Source organism: Meriones unguiculatus, chromosome 18 (assembly GCF_030254825.1).
Source record: "Meriones unguiculatus strain TT.TT164.6M chromosome 18, Bangor_MerUng_6.1, whole genome shotgun sequence".
Lineage (NCBI taxonomy): Eukaryota > Metazoa > Chordata > Mammalia > Rodentia > Muridae > Meriones > Meriones unguiculatus.
Genome location: NC_083365.1, coordinates 36,085,561 through 36,109,823, shown reverse-complemented (window position 1 = coordinate 36,109,823; position 24,263 = coordinate 36,085,561). Strand labels below are relative to the sequence as shown.

Below are 24,263 nucleotides of genomic sequence, written 5' to 3'. Positions count from 1 at the left end.
AGCCAGCCAAGTGATAGGACGCGGGACACAGCTAATTGTTTCATGAGAAGACAGTGTTTCAAAGGTAAGTGGAAGGAGGTGCAGACACTAATGAAGTTTATTACAGGAACATGGAATGAAGACTGTGACAAGAGACACCGGTGGCAGTGACACATACTTAGAATGCTAACGCTTGTGGCCGCGCTGGCTGAATCATAAGGGCAGAAGTATCAAGAGATGTAGACTAATGGATACCTCTACACCGAAACAGACCAGATCACAGCTTGTCTGGCTAGAGAGAGAGCAAAAACAACGACGACAAAACAAAGCAAAGCTAGTGAACAAACAGAAGCTCGGGACCCAAAGAACAGATCAGCCAGAATATGTCTGCCTGCCTTTGGCATATCTGAGTGACGAAGTTGGCATATTTCAGCGTCTGTTCTCAAAAGCCCAATGGGAAGAGCTGCATTGCAATTGTGCTAAGGTTTGCAGGCTTGAAATGTCTCCTCAGTGATCTGTCACTATTCTCGAGTGGGAGAAAGAATAGGAAGAGAAAGAAATAGAAAAGGCCGAGTAGAGCCTCCCACAACTGTCAAGCCCAAAGAAGGGGCCGCTTTGGAGTTGCTCTGGGTTTTCCAAACTCAGAAGAGATGTTGGGGGACGAGACACATAAGGCACCCGTTCTCCGAGTGTGCATTCTGTTAAGGGTTGGAGACATCACAAAGCAAAAGTTGGGTGTAGTGTCACACACTTGTGATCCCAGTGCTTCGGGGGGTGGTGAGACGGGAGGAGATGGGACTGGAAGATAGCTTTGACTGCCTAGTGAGACTTTGAAGGACTGAGAAGAGAAATGGGAAATCTCAGCTAGCATTGTATAGCATGCATTGCGTTAAATAACAAAATGGGGTAGAGGGTATTTGGGAAGTGATTGTTTTTAATAGTGTGCGGTGGCTTTTCACCCAATCTTCGATTCCCATTAGGAAATGACATCTATGTCCCTTTCCCTTGGAGATGACTGGCTCGTGTAGCTTTCTTCTAAGAAATAACTCTCACTCAGAGAACATCAGATATGCCCACTGGTTTCTCTTTGAATTCTAGGAGTTTTCAGCTGAGGGTAAGGTGGCCAGCTGTCATAGGCCAGCACGTGAAGAGACCATGCTGAAGAAATACATAGAGAATGGAGATGTCCTGAGTAGCCAGCTGTGTGGGAGATGAGTCTTTCCTGCTTGGGCAGCAAATATGTATACAACAGAATAGCCTTTAAGATGTTCATTGAACCGTGACCCCATAGAACACCCAAACTCGTCATTTCTTTGCTTGAGCCCTTGTCTGGCCGCGCAGAATCTGGGCCACATAAATGATTATCACTGTCTTAAGCTACTGCTTGGGGGACAATCTGTTACACAGCTTCGAAGAACTGGACCAGAGAAGCACAAGAAGGCTTCTTGGAGAAAGCACCGTTTGAGCTGATGGCCTGGATTATGAAGGCAACAAGCGAGGATGAAGCCAGCCAAAGTGAAGATGGTTAGAAGTCCACAGGAAGAAAGCAGCTTGGCGGCACTGATGTAGGACACAGTAGGACGGCTGTGAGGCAAGTTGCTAGCACTCAGGAGGAACTTGTTTGAAGGGTGTGGGCGGAGGAGACTGAGTCAGGTAACCCTCCACAGTGATGTGAGAGTGCCCACAGTCCTCTCCCAAGTTCAGAATCCTGGGATAGCCTGAGCCCATTTTCTGTTAAGGGCAAAGGAATTTTCCCTACTTCGTCTTATACTGCTGAAGTCCAAGAACGAAAAGAGATGAATGTTTGGATAGTGCAATCTTCCTCAAATACAGGATGACTGAACATGTTTTTGTTTAGAGACACCTTAAGGAATGTTCTCAATGATATTAATATTTCCAAGTGATACTAAACAGAACTATACTATAGGGACACGTGTCAATAGCCACTGATGTGTACGCTGGTGCCTTTGAACTGTTAAATTACCTAGTCTCAAAGGATCGCCTGTTCTCTCTGCCTTTTTAAAATGGATTTTTTTTTTGTGACCATTGTGAAATCTAAGAACCAAAAATATTGAGTGTAATTATGGAAAGTGAAAGAAAGCAATTTGAATCTGCATTCTGTGACCATTGCAGATGCCCTATCTACAGATGAAGGATGCTTTGATGGACATGACAATGAATGATAGCTTTTCCCAACCCAAGCAGACACGGGTTATTTTCAAGAAATTAGACAAAGCCCGGGCAGCGTGGTAACATCTGTTCATAATCCCAGGACTCGGGAGGCCAAGGCAGCAGAAGCAGAGCTTCCGGGCCGGACTAGAGTAAATAGTGAGACCCTGTCTCAAAACAGAAAGGAGAAGAAATGAAAGACAATAAGCATATTCCATATTCCTGTGGCTTGTTCAGAAAGAACCAAGTCATGGGAATAAAGAGCTGCAATGCTATAGCATGTAAGCAAATAAAAGAGTGCATGATATATCTTTCTTATATCCGGGAGGATCCCCAAGGACACAGTCCAACTGGCTTTGAATGGCTCAGCAGCCTCCTTTGGCCAGAATTCAGGAGGGGCTCTGTCTGGCGTGTTTTGAGTAAGCAAAGAGACAGGAGTAATGTTAGGCAGAAAACAACAACAACAACAAAAACCTGTAGCATCTTCCGGATCAGCGTTAAGCGTGGTCTGAGAGAAAAACTCAGGTTTGTTGATGTCTGTCCTCTGTATTCCTAAGGTACTGCTTCTCATCCTCAGTCTTTTCTCAAGGCCCTGCTGACAATTTCAAACTATGCTTCTATCTATCTATCTATCTATCTATCTATCTATCTATCTATCTATCTATCTATCTATCTAAACTGTATTTCTTCCAGATACTGGACCACATGTGGCTTGAATTTCTAAGAGTCATACTCCTGAGGCAAATATCATCCAGAGAAACCAGGTAAAGTTCCATCAGAGCAAAGGACAGCTGAGGCCCTTTCATTTTGTGGCCTGGGCAGCTCCAACGCAGAGCCAGCCCTCAGGGTGCTGCTCTCTTGTGAGGAAGTGATTTTGCAGTGGGTTTGGATGTGGTTGCCATTCCTGGCCTCCACCTCCTTTAAATCCCAAGTACTAATTTTGACTCTAGTTGAAAAAAAAATGCTTGTGGGTGAAGACAACTGTTTGGAAGAACACAGTGATCGGGTTGGGTGGGGTGGGGCAGGAGAGATGGGGAGGGAAAATGAATATATGTGTAGATCTGTTGCACTGAAGAGGCAGGTAGGTAGCTGCCATCTGGATGAGAGAGAGCCCTTGCCAGAGGCTCACCATATTGGCACTCTGACCTCCAGCCCCCAGGAGTTTTGAGAAAATTTTCTTTTGTTGACAAAGCAACCCGTTTATGGCATTTAGTTTTCACAGCCTGAGCTGGTCAGGATAGCAAATACGAGTGGTTCTATTCCTGAGTTTGTGTTCACATAAAAACTTGTTCCTGAATGTCTGCAGCAATTTCATCCAACACAATCTCAAAGTGGAAGGAACCCTAACATCCATCAGCTAGGCTCTTTGCCGGGCCTTTTTGCAGGCCACACACTCCAGCTTGGACAAAAGTTTTGAAAAGTAACCAGTTTTTAAAATAAAATATAGTGCTAGGCATGGTGGCACATAGTTTTAGTTTTAGCCCTCAGCAGGCAAAGGCAGGTAGATCTTTGTGGATTCAAGGCCAGCCTAGTCTGGGTAGCAAGTTCTAGGACATCCAGGGATGTGAAATACAAAGAGAAATCCTGTTTTAAAGAAAAGCCCATATATCTATATATATAGGTTATATTATATATAATTATAAATATTATATATGACATAATATATAATATTATATATAATATATAACTATAATATATAATTATAAATATTATATATGACAATATAGTATATATACTATATTATAATATATTATATATAATATATTATGTCATATAATATCTATTATGTAATATATATACTATATTATAATATTATATATAATTATATATAATATATTATGTCATATAATATTTATAATTATATATAATTATAATATAAATATATTATATGTAATTATATATTATATATTATGTCATATATAATATTTATAATATATAATACAGTAAATATATATTTACTTTATTATTGAGATAATACATTTATATATTAATTGCATTATTTATATATTAACATATTATTCATATATTAAATATATACATTTAGAAAAATATATTTTCATTTGTTTAGTCACTTTACAGCCTGATTCCAGCCCCTTCCCTCCTCTCTCCCCCATGCTTCCCTTCCCCCAGCCCCCCATTCTTCTTCTCAGAGAAGGGGAAGGCCTTTAAGGGGTACCAACACACCATGGTGCCTCAAATCACAGCAGGATTAAGTGTATCCTCTCCTGCCTGGCCTGACAGACAACCCAGCTAGGGAAAGGGATCCAACGCCAGGCAACAGAGTCAGAGACAGTCCCTACTCCCATTGTTAGGAGACCTACATGGTGACCAAGCTGCACATCTGCTCTATATGTGTAGGGAGTCTAGGTCCGGTGCATGCATGCTCTTTCATTGGTGATTCAGTTTGTGAGCCCCCATGGGCCCAGGTTAGTGTGCTCTGTAGGTCTTCTTGTGGTTCTCTCAAACCCTCCAGCTCCCTCCATCCTTCTTTCCATTCTTTCACAAGACTTCCCAAGCTCAGACTATTGTTTGGCTGTGGGTTTCTGCATCTGTTTCTATCCATTGCTGGATGAAGCTTCTCAGAAGACAGTTATGCTAGGCTCCTGTCTGCAAGCATAGCAAAATATCATTAATAGTGTCAACTGTGGTCTCTCTATCATGGGATGGGTCTCAACTTGGGCCAATCATTGGTTTGCCATTCCCTCAATCTCTGCTCCATCTTTTTCCCTACACCTTTTGTAAGTAATACACATTGGGTCGAAGGTTTTATGGGCGGGTTGGTATTCCCCTCCCTCCACTGGAAGTCCCACCAGACTTTAGGAGGTGACTAGGTCAGGCTCCATAACCCCTGCTGCTAAGAATCTCAGCTAGGGCCACCCCCATAGACGTGTGGGAGCCTTACTTGTACCAAATACGCCCCCTCACAAATTTCTGTTTTCTTTCTTGCTCTTCCCCTCCCCTCCCCACTCTCCCCATACCTGATCTCCATCCCAATTAACCTCCCCACCCCCTCTCCCAGCCAGTTTCCCTTCCTCCATCTACTTCAGATGTTGATTTTATTTCCCCTTCTCAGTGAGATTCAAGCATCTACTCTTGGGCCCTCCTTGGCTTCTTTGGGTCTGTGGATTGTAGCATGGTTATTCTGTGCTTTATCAGTAATAGCCACTTATAAGTGAGTACATACAATGTGTGTCTTTCTGGGTTACCTCACTCAGGATGGTTTTTCCTAGTTCCATCCATTTGCCTGCAAATTGCATGAGTCTTTGTTTTTAATAGTTGAGTAGCATTCCATTGTGTAAATGTACCACAATTTCTTTATCCATTCTTTTCAGCTGAGGGACGTCTTAGTTGTTTACCAGCTTCTGGCTATTAGAAATAAATGCGCTATGAACATAGTTGAGCAAGTGTCCTTGTGGTATGGTGGAGAATTTTTTGGGTTTATGTGTTATACTCTTATAATCTTATAGCTGGGTCTTGAGGTAGAATTATTCCCACATTTCTGAGAAACCTCCAGACTGATTTCCACAGTGGTTGTACAAGTTTGCACTCCCACCACCTTGCTCCACATTCTTGCCAGCATGTGCTGTCACTTGAGGTTTTGATATTAGCTATTCTGACAGGTGTAAGATGGAATCTCAGGGTTGTTTTGATTTGCATTGCCCTGATAACTAAGGATGTTGGATATTTCTTTGGAGATTCTTTGCCATTAGAGATTCCTCTGTTGAGAATTCTCTGTTTAGCTCTGTACCTGAGCTGTTGGTGTTCTGTTCAGGAAGTAGTCTCCTGTTTCAATGTGTTCAAGGATCTTCCCCCCTTTCTCTTTTATTAGATCTGGTGTATCTGGTAAAGCCTAATTTCTGATAATGGTGGGGATATGTGGAGAAGATTCAACTAATTTCCTCTGCTCAGATCCCAAGCTAGACATTAGGGCATTGTTCATATCATAGGAGACTCTTAGACCAAAGAGAACTCACCATATAAAGCAATTTTAGTAAGAATGAAATTAATCCTGTCACTATGGTACATCTGGTTTGCTTAAAAATATAGTTTTGAGGGCCTGGATAGATGACTCAGCGGGTAAGATCACTGGTAAGATCCAGAGGACAGGGGGTTCGATTCCCAGCAACCACATTGTTCCTCATAAGTGTCTCTAACTCTAATCCCAGGGTATCTGATGCTCTCTTCTGGCCTCTGTGGGCACCATATACACAAGATGCACAGACATACATTCAGGGAAAACACTACGTAAAATTAAAAATTTAAAAACACAAAATAATTTTCCATTTCCAACTTAAAATTGTACATGTGTTAGTCATTCTTATTATCTTTTCCATCTTTCTGATTGAGTAATAGTAATAACCAATAGTCAATTAATTAGACGATAGAGTACAAGTGAGAAGCTTTGTTGGATTAAATATGAAAAAAAATTGTTTATCTTCTCATTTTAAGTCAATGGAATTTCTCCTTTGCCTTGAGGATTTGTGCTCTTGTCAGCCAAATTTGTGCTCTTGTCAGTCGTGGCGGGGGAATAAAAGCTATTGTTAATGACTGACTGAAACCATAATAAAGATTGAGGAGATTTTAAAATAATTTCTTGCTTAAGAGAATTCACAATTTCCAGCCCCTTGGAGAGGTACTGACTGGGAGAGAGTACAGATGTGACTTAGCTCAACATGACCAATGACCCTCAGTAGATTGCCTACCCTGGCAAAAATTAGTTTGTTTGCTTCCATAAGAAGCCTAATTCTTTCATGTGTGTGTGTGTGTGTGTGCATGTAGAAATACATGTACATGCATGCAGATGTGTGTTCTTTTGGGTACATATATATATATGTGTGTGTGGAAGTAGGTCAGCCCTGGGTATTGTTCCTCCGGAAACTGTTCCCTTGTTTTAGAAACATAGTCTCTCAGTGGGCTCTGAAGCTGGCTGATTAGACTAAGATAGCTGTCTTTCGAGCTCCAGGGAGCCTCCTGTCTGCACCTCCCCAGTGGTGTGACTACAAGTGTGCACCACAGTGCCCGTCTTTTTACTTGAGGGCCTGGAATCAAACTCACATCCTCACACCGGCGTGGCAAGCACTTTACTGGCCAAACCATTTCCCCAGGCCCTAAAGAACATAACTCTTGATCTGCTGTCCTGCTATTGCTTTCCCTGTCTTGAAACATGTCTATCCAGTGGCCATAATTTTTTTTTCCTAACTAGAAATAAATCTTAGATAGCCAGATTGGCTGTTGTGCGAATGTGACCAAGAAACAGAAGCTAGTAGTGAATGGTGGAACCAAAGATCCAAGATGGCTATTGCGTTGGAGCATGAAAAGATATGGTAGAGAAGATGGCAAAAAAAAAAAAAAAAAAAAAAAAAAAAAAAGCAAAAAAGAAAAAGAGTGAGAAAAAAGCTGTGCTGTCTGGTTTTATGTCAGCTTGACAAGTTAGAGTCATCGTGGAAGTGGGTACCTCAATTGAGAAAAATGCCTCCACCTGATTAGCCTGTGGGCAAGCCTGTGGTGCATTTTCTTGATAGCTGATTCGTGGCAGGGGCAGCTTACTGTGAGGGGTACTGCCCCTGGCGTGCTGGTCCTGGAAACTACAAGAAAGCAGGATGAACAAGCCATGGGGAGCAAACCAGTAAGCAGCACCCCTCTATTGCTTCTGCTTGCATTCCTGTCTGCGGTTCCTGTCCTGCTTAAGTTCTTGTCCTGCCTTCCTTCAGTGAAGGACTGTCACCTGGAAGTGTAAGATGAAATAAACCCTTTTCCTCGTCAGGTTGCTTTTGGTCATGGTATTTTATTACAGCAAATGAAACCCTGACTACGACCTATAAAGCAGCACAGGTAATGGGAGGCTGTGTGCAGCAGTGTTACAGAGCAAGACACAGATCATGGCACAGAGCATGACATAGAGCATGGCACAGAGCATGATATAGACCATGCTTGAGCCTCAGCTTTTCTGGTCCAGCCCATTTGAATCAGGGCTGTAGTTTGGTTGTTGGTATGTTCACTGAAAGCTCTGAATGTTCATACTAAACTTCACATGTAGTCTCTTTGATGGAATTTGAATGTGTTTCTGTTTCTTACAAAACAAAATAGAGAAAGGCTACAAAATTCCATCTTCTGGATAAGGCACAACCTTTGCAATCATGAATTCATAGCAGCTGCAGGTGCTTGTGCTGGGTCTGTCCAAGAACAGACCTGCCAACAGTCAGGCAGACTGGACAACGGAGAAGGAATTTGGGTTTCTACCCTTCACTGTTGATCTGTGCTACTGATGATTTCAGGCACTGGGAACCCATTGCTTTTACTTGTGTGCCCCAAAGCGTACCCACCAGCCTCCAATGGGCACTCCAATCCAGTGGTCACACAGATGCCCCTGGTTAAACTAAATGGGTCACAAAATCAAGCCAAAGTCCATGCACCAGAGAGAGGGACTGGAAGGGATTGACAGGAATGGAGAGCCATAAGAGAGAGTGTGGGGAGAGAGTCATGAGAATACATGATATATGTGCACAAGACAGTCAAACAACAAACTCAGTTTCAAAAGAAGGAAAAGGTGGTGGGATAGTTGTGGGTCCCTTTAAAACCTCTTCCCTGTGCCTTCTAGAACTAGGCTAGAAAACAGGTGATTGACCCCAACTGACTATGGTCAAGGACTCAAGGCTTCCTGGTATTTGTGTTACTAAAATATTTGCTTAATTGAACTGAAATCGGTAAAGTGTGTGCAGACACTTTGAGAACAGCAAAGCACGTTGCTGATGGAGAGCAAAGGGATTATTAATAATATGATTAAGATTTTATGATGTCCCCATTACTCATTTTTATGTTTCTGCCACAATGAATAAAGCCAAGAGAAACAGCTACAGAACACAGAAGTTTGGAGGATTTTTGCTTCTCCGTCTGGACAGCATCAGCTTTAACCCTCTCCAAAGCAAAAGGAAAACTTTAGGAGGCTCCTGTCTGGGGACTTGTGGTCCTGGCAGAGAATGTACACTTGTTCATTTAGGGTTCAGGGAAGGCGGAGGCATTCTATCACAGCCAGCCTCGTGCGTCAGGCAGGAGCTAGAACTTCAACACATAGTGGAAGATCTGTCTCCGGTGTCACAGGCAGCCATTGGCAGCCATAGGCACAGGGAAAGTATATAAACCCCCTGATACTGAACTTATGACATGGCGGGTACTAACCTGTCCAGGTTCTCCGAATGGCCAATTTCACCAGTCACTGGGATTTATGTGTGTAACTTCCAATAAAACAGAGAAAGAGAGAAGACACGGACAGTCAAGGATTAAAGCAGGGCACGGACACAAGAACTTGTTAGCTCTTCTCTTGGTGGTGTGGCTTTCCACCAAGCCCGATCTAGCGGTGGGCTCTACCTTCCTGGAAGACAAAATTCTAGCTGCAGAAATACATTGCAAAGAGCACCTATACAGTCAAGGGGCGTGCCAGTCAGGTGACCAACCTGAGGCCTGGCCCTTCTGTCTCCTTTCGGCTCCCACCACCAGACGCTGACCTGAGCACAGCCCAGGGTTAACTTCCACAGCACCCCGCTCACGTCGTAAAAGGCAAACACACCTGTCAGCTGGGGGGGGGAGGGGGGAATTACCTTTAAAATGTCTGAACACCTCACCCCGTCTTCACCACCACCTCCTGGGTTTTAATTACTCCCCGGGGAGGAAGAGTCTCATCCCGGGACCCTCCGGTGACATTTTCCAGTTTCCTGTCGGCTCGCTTAGGAGAAACAAATGGGCTGGCTGGCTTCCCTCTAGATTGAGTTTTTCATGAAGTCATTACTTCTGTCACAGGGAGTATTTTCAAATTGAAAAATCTGAAACAATAAATGATGGTGAAGCAGTTAATAACTGTTAAGAAATCACATTTGGAAAATTGCATTTAAGCAATAACCTTTCTCCCTGTAATTAAATGACAGAAAGGTCCTGGTTTTAATTAAGTCAGCAATTTATAGTTATGAAGCTATACTTCACCATGCAGATTAGCAGATGATAGGTCACAGAACACCCTGAGTGCATTTTGAGTGGGCCTGATATGGTAATTACTCCGCTGTTCAGTGGGTGACCACATTGAACCGTATCTCTAGATGAAACAATTTTCTTTTCCTTGCTCCGTGATGTATAACTAGGCTGAGTAAATGTACCACGAGGACTGCCTCGCGCGCATCTTTAAATTAAAATGGATTTTTAAATGAGGGGGCATGAGCGGAGGGAGCGTGTTCAAAGAACGGCGCCAGGAGTGAATGGGCCACTAGTCAGCGCCTGGGAGCAGAGAATATATCATTGTTTTACAGGGCTTTCTATCTTGTGCCTGAATGTTTGCCGCAGATTTATGAGGAAGTAAAATGCTAATGTTAGTGTATTTATAAACATATGATGGGGGTTTCATCTATAATTTATTTGCTGGCCCTCCGTTCTGCCTCCTTGGAACGGAAAATAAAATGCTGTGTTGGACAGCCGAGGGGTCGTTAATATGGCTTTCACATTTTATTTAACCAAGCCGGGCTCCTATTACATGTTGATGATCACGTTGTGAGATGTGTTCTGAAATGCTTATTGTGCCTTGTTTCCTGTCTCTCTCGGCTTGGGGTTGTCACCAAACAGCTTATCACACCTAGGAGGAATCGCTGGTGGGGAGCTGTAGGGAATGGAAGGATGGGGCTGGAGGGAAGAAGAAAGAAAACCTCCCTGAACAAAAAAATCACGTCTCTTTTCCTTTCACTTTCAAAGTTTCACAAACCTCAGAACTCCCAGGGACAACTTATTTTCAGGGGTTTGGTTTTGCTTTTGACGCCCCATTTTCCTGCTTGTTCATTAAGACATGATGCCACCCAAACTCCTGGACAGAAGGGGCTGCCAAAACTTTCGTCCAGGGACTGAGGAGATGGCTGTGTGGACAACACCTGTGTCTAGTGCTAAGGAGAGACAGGAGGATACCTGGAGTGCGCTGCTCAGGCAGTCTAGCCACAAAGCCGAGGCTCGGGTTTAGTGAGAGATCCTGCCTCAAAATATAAGACACCCAATGCCCAATTCTGGCTTGCACTTGCGCCCACATGTACACATGCACACAAATATGTACACACACACACACACACACACACACACACACACAGAGACACCTCAAAACAAAGCGCAAAAACATACCATCCAAACCAAGCTACCCAAGTATGACACAGTGGCCTTAAGATACAAAGCCTTATGTAACCAGAATCCTGATGAATGGCTGTGCTTCTCCAGGTTGGGGGTACTGGTGGTTCAGCTCAGAAACCCAGGATTTGTCCCCTGTTTTCCCCCATTGAAGATGCAGATGTCAACTGCTCAGTCACGTCATGTGGCACACTGATACCCAATCCCTATTGTAAAATCTGAGATTCTCCCAAGTCAAGAATTTCTCTCTTTAGCACCAGGTAAAAGGGCATACACATGTAATCCTAGCACTTGGGGAGACTGTGAGTTTAAGACCAGCCTAAGGAAGATATATAGGGAGACCCTGTCTCAATGAAAACAGCAAAATTTTTCTTTAAAACACGTTGGATCTCCTACTGTGGGGAAGGAGACATAAGCAAATTCTGCATTCACCCTCCCTTGTACTTTCCAGAATCCCAGGAATCAAAATTATTATAATCCCTTCCAAATGATCTATTTTATATTAAGAGGAAAAATTAGCAGCATGGCACTCTAAAGAAGACCTCATGGGTCTTTAACTCAGAACTCAGAACTGCGTGAATATTCTCAAATCCCGCAGGCAGCTGCGGCTGGCCCTGAAGGCTGCTGTGCCTAGAGCAGAGATTCTCAACCTGCGGGTGACAGCACCTCTGAGGGTCTGACAATCCTTCCACAGGGATCAGGTGTCAAGTATCCTGCACATGAGATTTTAAATTATGATTGATAACAGTAGCGAAATTACAGTCAGGAAGTAGAAACAAAAATAATGTTATGATTGGGGGTCGCCACAATTTGAGGAACTATATTAAAGGGTCTCGCGTTAGGAAGGTTGAGAACTAGAGCCTTCAACCAACAATGGGAAGAAATGTGTCCTCAGCCCTCGGGGTGAGCCTGGGAGTAACTCAGGTTTTCCACGGTCGTCTCTGATTGGGATTCTGCAACAGGGTTCTGATCTATGTTCCATAACCAGCACCCCTTCACTGCTCTGGGTCACCCCACTGGGTGCCATTCCTATTTTGTTTCTTCCCCAGAACCTTCCTATCTGGAAGTAGCAAGTGTCCCCTGACTCTGAATCATTTGAGGTAATGAAGAGAAAACTTCAGAGCTCTGCAAGAACATAAACAAACAAACAAACAAAAAAAGCAAACCCACCCAGAAGTTCTCCAAAGTCCTGTTCTTACCTTGTTGGCTACAGCTTTCTCTCTTTCCATGTACACCGCTGCCAGCTCTCAACTTCCCGTGTGGTGCTTAATCATGCTATATGTCCTTCCTTTTGTCCTCCTACCCAGAATGCCCTGCTGGACTCAGAGGATGTCATCCAGGTGAAAAGGGAGTGCTGGTAAGAATTGCCCTGGAGTTCATCCTTGTGGGGGATCGGGATCCAGGATTGGAGAGCTTCCGCACCACGCAAGGCAGAGGGCTTGCCGGCCAGTGGAGGCAAGGTAACAACTGTCCTCACTGGGACAAAGACTCAGGCACGTGCCTTCAGAAATGGGTTTCTTTTACTCAAAAAAACAAAGAGCATGTGTCAAGGCATGCTGGAGATGTAGTTATGTGAGGAAAAGGGTAAGAAAATATATGTTTCTTTTTCTTTTCCCGTGTTCTCTTGAAAATTCTTTCTCACCTGGTTCATCTGCTGTAGGGGGAGAATGTCTGTGACTGAGCTCCTCAGTTAGGGGTCAGGTAGACCAGGGCTCCCCCCTCTGTGAGAAACAATGCATCTCCCACTAGCATTAAGATGCAGGTCTTACACAAACCGGTGAATTCCCAGAGGAAACTGTCATTGATCTCAAGCCCTCACCGTGCAGCTGCTGTTGGCTGGTTAAGCTCCAGCCATTTACTTTGCGCTGTGCTAGGGAGACAGAGATAAGAGCAGGATGGAGTTGACTCGCAACGGAAAGTCCTCAGAAACTAGAGGTGGAGTCAGTTGGAGAGGAAGTAACATGGGTGCACCATGACATTTTACAGAAGCCAAGTAACATTATAGCAGAGAACTGACGACTAAGGCTCCGAGTCAAAAGGAGTGAAAGCGAGCCCTTTCCAGTACTCCCAGGCTGTGTGACTCTGGAAAAGTCACTTCACCATGCTTGGCTTCATCCTCCTCATCACTAAAATGAAGAGAGTAAAAAGGGCATCTCTCTCATAGAGTCAAGAGGAAGACAGTATCAAATTATAGACACAAATCTCATGTATCTAGATGATAGGTACTAGAACCTGTGGATATTGTATGATAACGCAGAGGAGGGGTGGGTATCTGACTCAGCCTGGAGGATTACAAGATGCTGTTTCAGAGAGCCTTTGCTAACTTTAGACAGATGGTTGACTGAGCATCGGGCTGGGTTAAGGAGTAGTGGCCAGTTCAGAGGCAAACAAGATGCACCTTGGGATCCCGCTCCTGAACAAGCATCCAATTTCAGCTCATGTGGTCTCTACCTATAGTGACCGGTATCAAGGCTGATGCCTTGGGTGAGTGGATGCAAAGTTCTTGGAGGTGGTTGCTGGCTGGAAATTGTTTTGATAGCTCTTGCCCTCATTGCAGATCAAAGGTTGGTTCCAGTGGAGCCTCCAGAATGGAGTTCCATGGTTTCACCCAGTGGAAGAATCCTGGGCCTTCACCAACAGGCTGCACTCCTCCTGCTCATAGAAAAACAACACAAGGCAACTTCCTACCCTGTGTAGCTCTGGAGGAACTCTCCCTAGGGAGAGTTTGCTAAGTCAAAGAGAAGTCTAACTTCCCCGGTCTTGTAGAATACTCCCATGAGTTATTATCAAGTGGAAACGCGTGTAATTAAGGTGGGTGGAAGGCGTGAATTGAATTATGATAAAACTCATGCCTGCTGATGTGTTTGATGACAGAGGAGGAAATCATAAAGGGGAAGATGATGAATTTCTGTCTTTTCTTCGGGAATAACTGACTTAGAACCAATGTGATGAAAAATTGTCAAGTGAACAAGGAATGGCACAGGAGAAAGCTAACTTTCTGATGGAAATGTTCGAGTTGATCACGCAAGTACACTTTCAGTTCTTACCCTGGGAACAGGCACACCCAAATGGATTATTCAGTCAATAGCTGTGTTGACACCATTTTCCTACTACAGACTTCCGGTAGCTTTTCCTCCTTTCCCACAGAATAAAGTTTAAAATCCAGAGCACAGCATTCAACTGCCTCCGGCGCCACTCCACGACCTCATGCCCTCTCTCTCTAACTCTCACTGAATGACAGGCACACTCCCCCTTTCTTACGATACTATGTTCTTGCTCTGGCTATCACGTGCCCCCAGTTGTCAAATTCCAACCTCACTCAAGCCCCAGTCAAATATCTCTTCTTCCGGTGAAATTTTTCAAAGCTAGGACTAATCTTTCTCCTCTTGTTGCTGCTGTAGATTTTTTTTTTTGTAACTCTTATATCTCCTGGCATAATGTTGGCTTCAAAGATCAGTTCCTTGCTACATGAGGTGGTTCATGCCTGTAACCCCAGTATTAGGAAGACTGTCACAAGTGTGAGGCAACCCTGAGGTGCATGCTAAGTTCTGGGACAGCCTGAGCTATAGAGCAAAAAAAAAAAAAAAAAAAAAATCTTTTTCAAAAGGAAAGAAGCAAGCAAACAAAAGTTCCTCGCAGTTGCTTTTCATTGTTTTCTCTGATATAATAAATTCCTGCCTTCCTCCTTTGTGCTATCAACATTTCATTGTGCTGTGCCTTTTACTGTTAGCCACCCTAACTCTGCCTTAGACGTCGGCAGGGTGAAGTAGGAGCTATGCCGTTTGAGGGAGGCCATCACTGTACAGTGAAGTAAAATGCTTACTCAGGACATCAGCTGTCATCACCACCCAGTGTGTAGACAGAACCTTAGAAAGCAGTGCAGATGGACCAGATGACAACGACAGCACTGCCTTTACTGGTGCTGTCTGTATTGTTGCGTTTGCTGTCCTTTGGGTCATTTTGCGTTTCATGTACCCAGAAGTTCTGTTTGAGAACTGTACGAGATGAGAGTCCTTTCAAAATACCCCATCCCCCCTTCAGCATGCAGTTCACAGTCACACAACCAGAAGCAGAACTGGGGGAACTCTAACCTTCCTTTCCCATGAGCACCAATATAGACAAGGTGAGGTTTGGCCTGGAAGACCTGGGTGAAGGGTGCAGTCTAGGGAGTCACTGCTAATGTCCTTGTGGTTTGGAGTGTCCTCTCATTTTCCCTCCACACAACTTCAGCTCCTGCTGGAGAATGATGGTACCTTGCCTGTGGTTCAAAGAGCAACCATCACTGAGGCTCGATCACCTGGAATCCTTTTGGTTGTAGTTCACTGGAAATTCTACCTACACTGGCCAGAAAACCGAGGTTGTTGCAAGACTCCCTGAAACTGAGGTTAGGAGTCAGATGGGCTTCCAACACATATTTTATCCAGGGTATCTACCTACCTCCTGGGGGTTAAGTCCATTCCCCTGTCCCATGTGCTGGCCTCATTCTGGACTAGTCATAGAGCAAAAGCAATACTTCCGGGCTTTGAAATAAGGAAGTCAGTCACTTCAGGATATTCTCTCAGAGCCTGCTAGCAAACCTTATCCTTGCATACTGTGGACTCAGCCAAGTCATGCAATCACTCTTGAACCAATCTGTGGAGAGAGAATGGAATTAACCTCAGTCAAGCAGACCCACCTGGGAGTGAAGCCAACTTTCCCTGAGTCTCAGGGGTAAAAGAGGACCTAGAGTGGAGCATAGATAGAGGATGGAAGATATATTGCCTGATCAATATGGTGGCACCAAATGCAGTTCCCTAACATCCTCCTCTCCATCAACCCCCCTTCTCATCTTCCTGCTCTCTATCTGAGACGTGACGTTCTCCACCTATAGCTCTTCTTAGCCAATGAATTTTTCTTGTCTCCATTCTTTCCTTCCGTGTTTATTTCCCTCCCTGCTCTCTTCTTTCTGTTTCTGCTTCAAATAACATTCACACCAGCTCTTAGGCTATACACCTGGAAGCACCAAGACGGTCAAGATACCAATGTCCCTTCCACGGGGAGCTCCCCTCTGACTCATGCATCCCAGTGTTTGTGTGATGTCTCTCTCAGGTGTTTTAAGGGCTGTTTTGGCAGAGAGGAGGATGCTAGGCCATCGTGAGAGTTATGGTGCCAATCGGGAAGTTTGTTTCATTTCCGAGAGAGCAGCGAGGCGAGGAAGACTGATTTTTGTCCACCCAGAGCCGAAATACCACATTAAAATGCCTCCTAGCACTGAGAGAGGCTTATCCATTAAATTTAATTAAGCTTTCTTTAGAATGGGATGTCTGGGGAGAGCGATTGCTCCCAGGGGACAGGCGTTTGCTTTTGCCAGCCTCTGCCTTGCTCATCACATCATTCTTTCTGACCTGCCGCTATTGTTTAGTGGAGTTTTCCCATTTAGTGGCCAGACCTGGGCATGTGATCTGCGGAGGCTCTTCCTGCCGGACCTTCCCTTGCTTTCCGGCTTCACTGACTTCTTCCATGGGGGGGGGGGGGGGTTGAGAGTTTCATCTTCCTTAAAACAGACCATTTGTGACAGATTCGCATGTTCCGAGGACAGCGTCCATGTCTCTGAGATTCTCATCTCTCCCAAACAGTCCCAACATTCTAGGAGCTGGGATCTCCCCCAACAGGATGGACTGGAATCGGTCCCACGCTACCCTTAGAGTGGTCTAATTTCCACCTCAGTTCCAAAAGGAGGGATTATGTCACTGGCTGCCTGTGTCAATGCTCCAAACCTTCCTTCTGACAACTTTCTGAGCTGTGAAACCCTGGAGGGCTGTTAAGGGATATATTTCCGCATGTTTCCAGATCTGGGAACCTGTTCCCATCCCCCTCTGCTTGGAGGGGTATGCCACTCAGAACGGTCATGTGAATGTGACTGCTGAAGCTGGCCACTGACACCCAAGTGAGAGCCGGTTACGCATACGCACACGTGCACATCCTGGGCTAAGGTTCCATTGTGTAAACGTACCACATTCTCTCTATCCTTCATCTCTTGACGGACATCTAGGTGGGTTCCATTTCCTTGCTACAGTGACTAAAGCAGCAATGAACATGGATACACAGACAACTCTGTGGTAGAAGGTGGAATTCTGTGCGCATATTCCCAGGAGTGAAATAGCTGGGTTGTATGGTAGTTCTATTCTGTATATTTTGAGACCCCCCCCCCCACAACGGATGTCCAGGATGCTTTCAATGTTCTCTCCAGGAGCAGTATGGGTCCTTTCTCCCCTCATCCTCTCCAACTTTTATTGTCAAATTTCTTACTAACAGCCATTCTGACTGGGGAGAGGAAGTGTCTCAAAGTAGTTTTAATTTGCATTTCCCTGAGGACTAAGGACACTGAACACCTTTAAAAACGGTTATTGGCCGTTTGTGTTTCTTTTGAAAACTATCTACTCCATTTATTAGCCTATAATAATAAAAAGCTACATTTTGGGTTTACAAAAGATGCTGTCTGAGGCACTGGGTTTCTGCAGATTCTATAAATAACTCTGTCATTTCTAGAACCACCCGGCAAATTCTCCTCCACTGGGATCAGGCTAACATATACCTTACAATGGACTTGAACACTAAAAAAAAAAAAAAAAAAAAAAAAACAAAACAAAAAACAAAAAACAAAAAAACACTCCTATAGGGTTTATTTAAATCCATAACAAAAGGCTGTTTGGGTAATGAGGGAGAGGAATTTTGACCCTTTTTGATTTGCGTCTTAGATTCCTATCCATGGAGTTAAATGATGATCTCAGGTATGTATTGTGTGTGTGTGGCATTATTATTGTAAAGTTGGAATTATGCCAAGAGAATTGATATGGCTAGTGCTGGCCAGGACACCCTAGATATAACACACATGCTCATAGCATACGCAACAGGAAAGTGTGACGTCATGCATTAAAGCACCTAATCGCTGAGCAGCCTTCAGGTGGCCTACAGTAATATTCCACTACTCTGTGTGGAGATGCTATTTTCCGAATCCAGTTCTGCATACCAGTGTCTCTAAGGGTGATGACTGATGTCTCTATAATTGTCCCAGGGTTTGTATCCCAAGCGGCAGATACCCTGAGAGAGAGGGAGGCTCATCCTCTGCTTCTCTCTTAGGAGCAAGAAAGCATCCTTACCCCTCACAACTCTCCACCCATCTCACTGGCCCAGTGAGACTGCAGGCATATTCCAGAGCCAGTTGCTGTGGCCAGCGGAAGGCCGTGTTCTGACAGGGTTAGAACCAAGTTGTTAATTCCTAGAACAGGAAGAAAGGATACCCTAGCCATTGACCTAGACTGCTCAGAGACCACCCTTGGGTCTTAAATCAATGCCCCCAACCACCATGGTAGTCAGCGGAGGGGAGCTCCAGGTGTTCAAATGAGTGCCAGAGTACTTCCCACATCTTTCTTTCATTCTCTCTCTCTCTCTCTCTCTCTCTCTCTCTCTCTCTCTCTCTCTCTCTTGTTATGGAGTAGGTGCTGAAGCGATAGCTTGTCAGTTGCTCTTCCTATGCACCCTAGCACTCACATTAGGTGAGTCACAACCACCTGTAAGTCCAGCTCCAGGAGACCTGGTGTCTGCTTCTGGCCTCCACATGCACCCACACATATGTGGCATACACTTACACATACACATAGGTAAAATAAATCTTTAAACTTTTGTGTGTGTTCATGTGCGTGGTGGTACACACAAGTGCGCGAGGAGACCAGAGGACAACTTCAGATATTATTCCTCACACATCATTAACTTTTTTTTTTTTTTAAGACAGGGTCTCTTGCAGCCCTGGAATTCACCAAGTAGACCAGGCTGGTTAGCTAAGGGGCCCCATGGATATGTGTTTTCACATGGGATTACAAATGAGTGTTACCATACTTGGCTTTTCCATGTGGGTCCTGGGGATCAAAGCACTTTGCCAAGTAAACTACAACCCCAGCCTTGATTTTATATTATTAACAGGATTTAAGAATTTAATCCAGAAAAATTTTACATGAGTCAGCATCCTGCAAGCAGTATCTTTAAACATCTCCTCCCCAGGATCTAAACATTATTCCTTAATGACATGAGAGTATTATGCCATAATAATATTGCTGGCAATTCTCCAAAATGGATATTACAAAAGATTTCATACTCACATGTTGTTTGATAAGTGAAAACATGAATTTGGAAAAAAAATAGTATGCACGCCTATGACAAGTCATCGTTTTTTCCTTGCCAATAGATTTTTGTTTCCTCCTGAAGTGAAATCATTTGTGGAGGGTTTTTGCTGCCTTGCTTAAAAATTATCCAAGGTTTGTAACATCTAAATGCCACAGAACAAAGGGAGGCATGCGTCTTAATTGTACAGCAATTCATACAACCCAAGGGGGAAACAAACCATCGCCTGTGGGCCAGATACTACAGGTGGATAAATCAGGCCCACTGCAGATTTACAGGGGGCCACTAGCTTCCCACAGTCATTGGATGGATGAGACTCTGTGTCCTGTGTGAAACAGTCTGAATACATTAGCAATGAAAGACAACAGGAAGACTAGATGGCGGACTTTGGGACTGGGGAGCCTGTAACCTTAGGCATCAGCTTCTTCATCTGTGGAATAGAAATAACTTCTACCTTCAAAGTCTTTACGAAGATGGAAGGTTTTAGGATGCCTCGTCACTGGGGGGCAGCTGAAGGGAGGAAGGATATATTATGGCACATGGTTTCTGGGAACACAGTCCATTGTGGTGGCACTGACCTGTCAAGGCATCTCCGTTACATCATGGCTGACTAGGAAACAGATAAGACTGGAGGCAAGCTGGGAATGGTGGCTCATGCCTGTAATCCCAGCACTCGGGAGGCAGATGCAGGAGGATCTCTGCGAGTTGGAGGCCAGCCTGGTCCATAAAGCAAGTCCAGGACAGAGAAACTGTGTCTCCAAAACAAAACTAAAAAGTGAAAATCTAGCTAAGCAACGCCAAAGCCTCTTCTTGTTTCACATATTAAAAATTGTGTAAAAAAAATAAAAATAAAAAAAAAGACCGGAGGTAGAGCCAGACTACAGACTTAAGCCTCACCCCTGACTAAGTCCTATATTCCCACATTCTGATGTTCTACAGCCCTCCCTGAAGAGCAACACCAGTTAGGGATCAAGTGTTTAAACACAAGAACATGTGTGTGTGTGTCAGTATATACTCTAATCAAAACAGCACATAAAATGGCAGCATAATGAAAATGTTCAGGGCGGTCTAGAAACTAGTAGAGTGACAGTTCTCAACCTGTGGGTCACAACTCCTTTGGGGGGTCAAACAACCTTTTCACAGGGTTCTCCGCAAAAACACAAATATCTCTATTACGATTCATAACAGTAGCAAAATTATAGTTACGAAGTAGTAACAAAGATAATCTTGTGTTTGGGGGTCACCACACCGTGAGGAACTCTACTGAAGGACGGGCACCTTAGGAAGGTTGAGAAGGACTGCGCTGGAGGTTCCAAGTCTTAGGCTTTTTGGTGAGTCTTTTATGCTCCCTTGGATCTGTCAGCTCGGGATAAACTCCATGAAACCAAAGCCTGGGCTGGCCATCTCCGCTGTCACCCACGACACGTGGTGAATGGTTTTTGATGTGAACGCTTCTCCATCTACGCTTTGCAGACAGAATATGAAACCAGTCTCTGAGGCCTGCCTTCTCTCCAAGCTCTTCTTGAGGGAGGACAAAGGCGTGGCCTGGCCATCTCTGCGTCCAACCTTGTGCCTTCAACGACTGCCCTCGCTCTTAAAGACACAGTCAGACTTCTAAGAACGCAAACAAGGTCAGTTGAGCTGGACACGGCAAATGCAACTGACAAGCTGTAGACAAGTTAGCAAATCCTAGGTGAGAAAAGCTGCCTGGCTTTAGCCAAAATGTCAGTGCCTTTGGGCCTGATGCTTTAAGCCACGGTGGTTAGGTGTAGAGAAGAGCCTGTCCGACCTACTGGATTCTCACAGGTTCTAGAAATGACTGTCCTGGGTTGTTCTCAGGACTCCCCAGTATACGCTGGGCTTAGGCGACGTTAAAATGGGCTTGAAAATGTAAGACCCTTTCCTGTATCTCAGAAGGTGTATGCAAGTGCACGACAGAAGGCTGCTTTGGGGAATGAGGGAGAGAAATGCAACCCTACCGCAGTGTTCCTTTAGCTGTTATTTTGAAATGGAGTTCTAGAGTGCTTTACCTTGTTGATGCAGGTTAAATAATTATTATAAATAGTTACCATCTATATGCCCACCTACCACATATACAATATGTGTGTTTTTGCATGCGCTACTATATACCCACATATACGATGAAGAAATAGACTTTTCTCAGTTTTTTTTCCCCTTCTGCTACCCATCTTAGCAGTACCGCTGACCAAGGAGAGCTATTCAAACCCAAGTTTAAAAATACACCACCTCTTTCTATTGATAAGGGAATGATTCCCATGGTATTCCCTCCAAAATTAGCCTCAGTTCTCACAACATACTATACAAACATATTATTTTCTTCTGGTACATTAGTTTTTGGATTACTTTGGGGGGACAAAACACCCAAAGTACAAAACAAAGTACTGCTTTGGCTATAAAAACTCCCTTGACATCTGGCCAAGCTTCCAAATAACAAAGATGTAATTGCTTCCAGGCTCACGCCACTGTGATTTTTTTTTTTCTGGCCACCCTTCTCATAAACGAAAAAGTTACTTCTGTGGTCGCAAAAACCCACAACTTATCACAATATTTACCAAGTGGTGATAAGATAAAAGCTCAGTCTGTGGGGGACATCAGGGATAATATTTAGCGCAGCAAATTAGGGAGCGGTGAGGTCTGCCAGCAACAGCGCGGCTTGTGTGGTGGTTTCAGTTTCTCTGGTCACCGTGGCAGAAGCAGAAACCGCCTCTAGGCTCTCCCACTGGAGGCTCCCACAGGTTTCTGCCTGCGGACATTGCTCAGTGTAAACTACCAGCAAGAGCCGAGCCGGGTTTGAGGAGTGTGACTTGGGCCCCTCACTGCCCTTGCCCAAGCTCTGCTATCTTTTCCAGGAAACTGACCATCCTTCCAAGGAGGGCCCACCTCCGGCACTGTTTCTAGAACGTGGGACACAGACTTCCAGTGGTGTAAATGAATACTAACTGCATCCAGCAGTTAAGGAACAGCCCTGCATCATACAGTGAGAAGTTACTTCATTCCCTATTGTCCTATAAGTCTCTTAGTCAAAAGACAGTGTCCATGTGTCTTCAAAGCTCTTTAGTCCAGGTTAGACTCCTGATTTCAGTCACAATGTAAAAGCCAGGACTTCTATTTGTTCTTACAAATTAATTTCCACTTACGGCCAGATTATTGATTATTTTTTTTCTAGTTGCCGTGACTGAGTATCTGACGAGAAGCCACTTAAGAGATGAAGTATTTTATTTGGGGTCATAGCATGACGGCAGAGGTGCGTGAAGGTGGGACTGCCTCCCGCCGGTTGCTGCTTGTTCACATCGCATTGGACCAAGAAGCAGGACTCCGTGATTCCCTAATCAACCCCTCTTTTTAGTCCAGGACTCCAGCTCATCAGATGGCGTCACCCACATTCAAGGAAGCTCCTCCCTCCATTAACTCCTGAAGGTGTCCTGCTCATGCCCTGGGAGTTTCTTTCTTTCTTTCTTTCTTTCTTTCTTTCTTTCTTTCTTTCTTTCTTTCTTTCTTTCTTTCCTTCCTTCCTTCCTTCCTTCCTTCCTTCCTTCTTTCTTTCTTTCTTTCTTTCTTTCTTTCTTTCTTTCCTTCTTTCTTTCTTTTCTTTCTTTCTTTCTTTCTTTCTTCTCTCTCTTTTTTACAGTTGTGTTATGTTTTTTCTTTATTTTTATTCTTTATATTAATTACAGTGTATTCACTTTGTATCCCAGCTGTAGCCCCTTCCCTCATGTTTAATGGTTTGAGTGGGAATTGGGAAGGGGAAACAGAGGAAAGAGGGAATGGGGTCAGTCAACCACAACTATGAATATGTGAGAAACCTGCATGAAAGCCAACTGCTCGGTAAGCTGATTTTTAAAAGTAAAATTTAAAAAAGAATAGAAGAAGTTTTACTACAAGCGTCACGCCTGGATAGACAGCCTCCCCAAGAAGACGTGGATTAGTCAGTGAAAATCTCAGTGCTGGGTACAGAAGCGCTCCCTGTTCACCGGGCGGCCCCAGGGACCTCCAAGCAGCACAGGCTGTTCCTGTTTATCTTAGCTGCCCAGCATCACTAGATGGTGAGAAGAAGCTGCTGAAGTGAACACACTTTGGTTGCAGGGCATAGAGAAATCAAGAGGGAACTGGCCCAACAACGTTCTCCCAGCTGGCTGGCTTGTCTACAGCTGTATGGTGCTGTGCAGGCTGCTGGGAGAGAGAAGAGACAGTGGTTTGATCCACCGCTGGACTACGGCTGAAACCGCATCCACCAGTGCCATAGCGGTGTGGAGGCTATGGGCCTTGCGGTCACTTTCTGCTTAGATCAGAGGCCCGCTCTGCAGGAGCGAACTCATGCCTCCTGTTTCAACCTAGTCAAAAGCCTGTTGTTCAGGAGGCCATAGACCCTAGAGGGGAACTGACCACTATTTTTTTTTCCTAAATGAACACATTGTTGAACCGAATTCTAAATGTCTGTGTGTATAGGCATAGATCAGCGCCACGCTCAGCCTTGGCTGAGAAGCCCTGTTCTGTGGTGGACAGCAACGAGGGGGCTCATAACCGTTTGAAGTGCTGGGAAGAAGTTCCCATTAGTGCTGAGCCATTTAAGGGGTGTCTCTATCAAGCACTCCCCCCAACACACAGGGCTCGGGAACATGGCGGAAGAGCAGGTGGAGGATGGGAAGGAGTGCTGAAATGTTATCTTCTGGACATGGCACGGCCACTGCATTCATGAGCTCACTGTAGTTGCGTGATGCATGCACAATGTCAAGTCAATGGGGGCAGCCAGCGTGCAGCAGGCATTACTAACTGTACCCAGAAGAGTATTG

At 44.5% G+C, this 24,263-nt stretch overlaps 1 long non-coding RNA gene across 1 annotated transcript in view; it reads left to right on the top strand.

Annotated features, from left to right (window-relative positions):
* LOC132648955 (uncharacterized) overlaps positions 1–24,263 on the top strand; it is a 57,325-nt gene that overhangs the window by 16,927 nt on the left and 16,135 nt on the right. Inside the window, exon 2 of the long non-coding RNA XR_009587354.1 lies at positions 12,603–12,755. This is a non-coding gene — a long non-coding RNA (uncharacterized LOC132648955). The remainder of the gene's footprint in view (positions 1–12,602; positions 12,756–24,263) is intronic.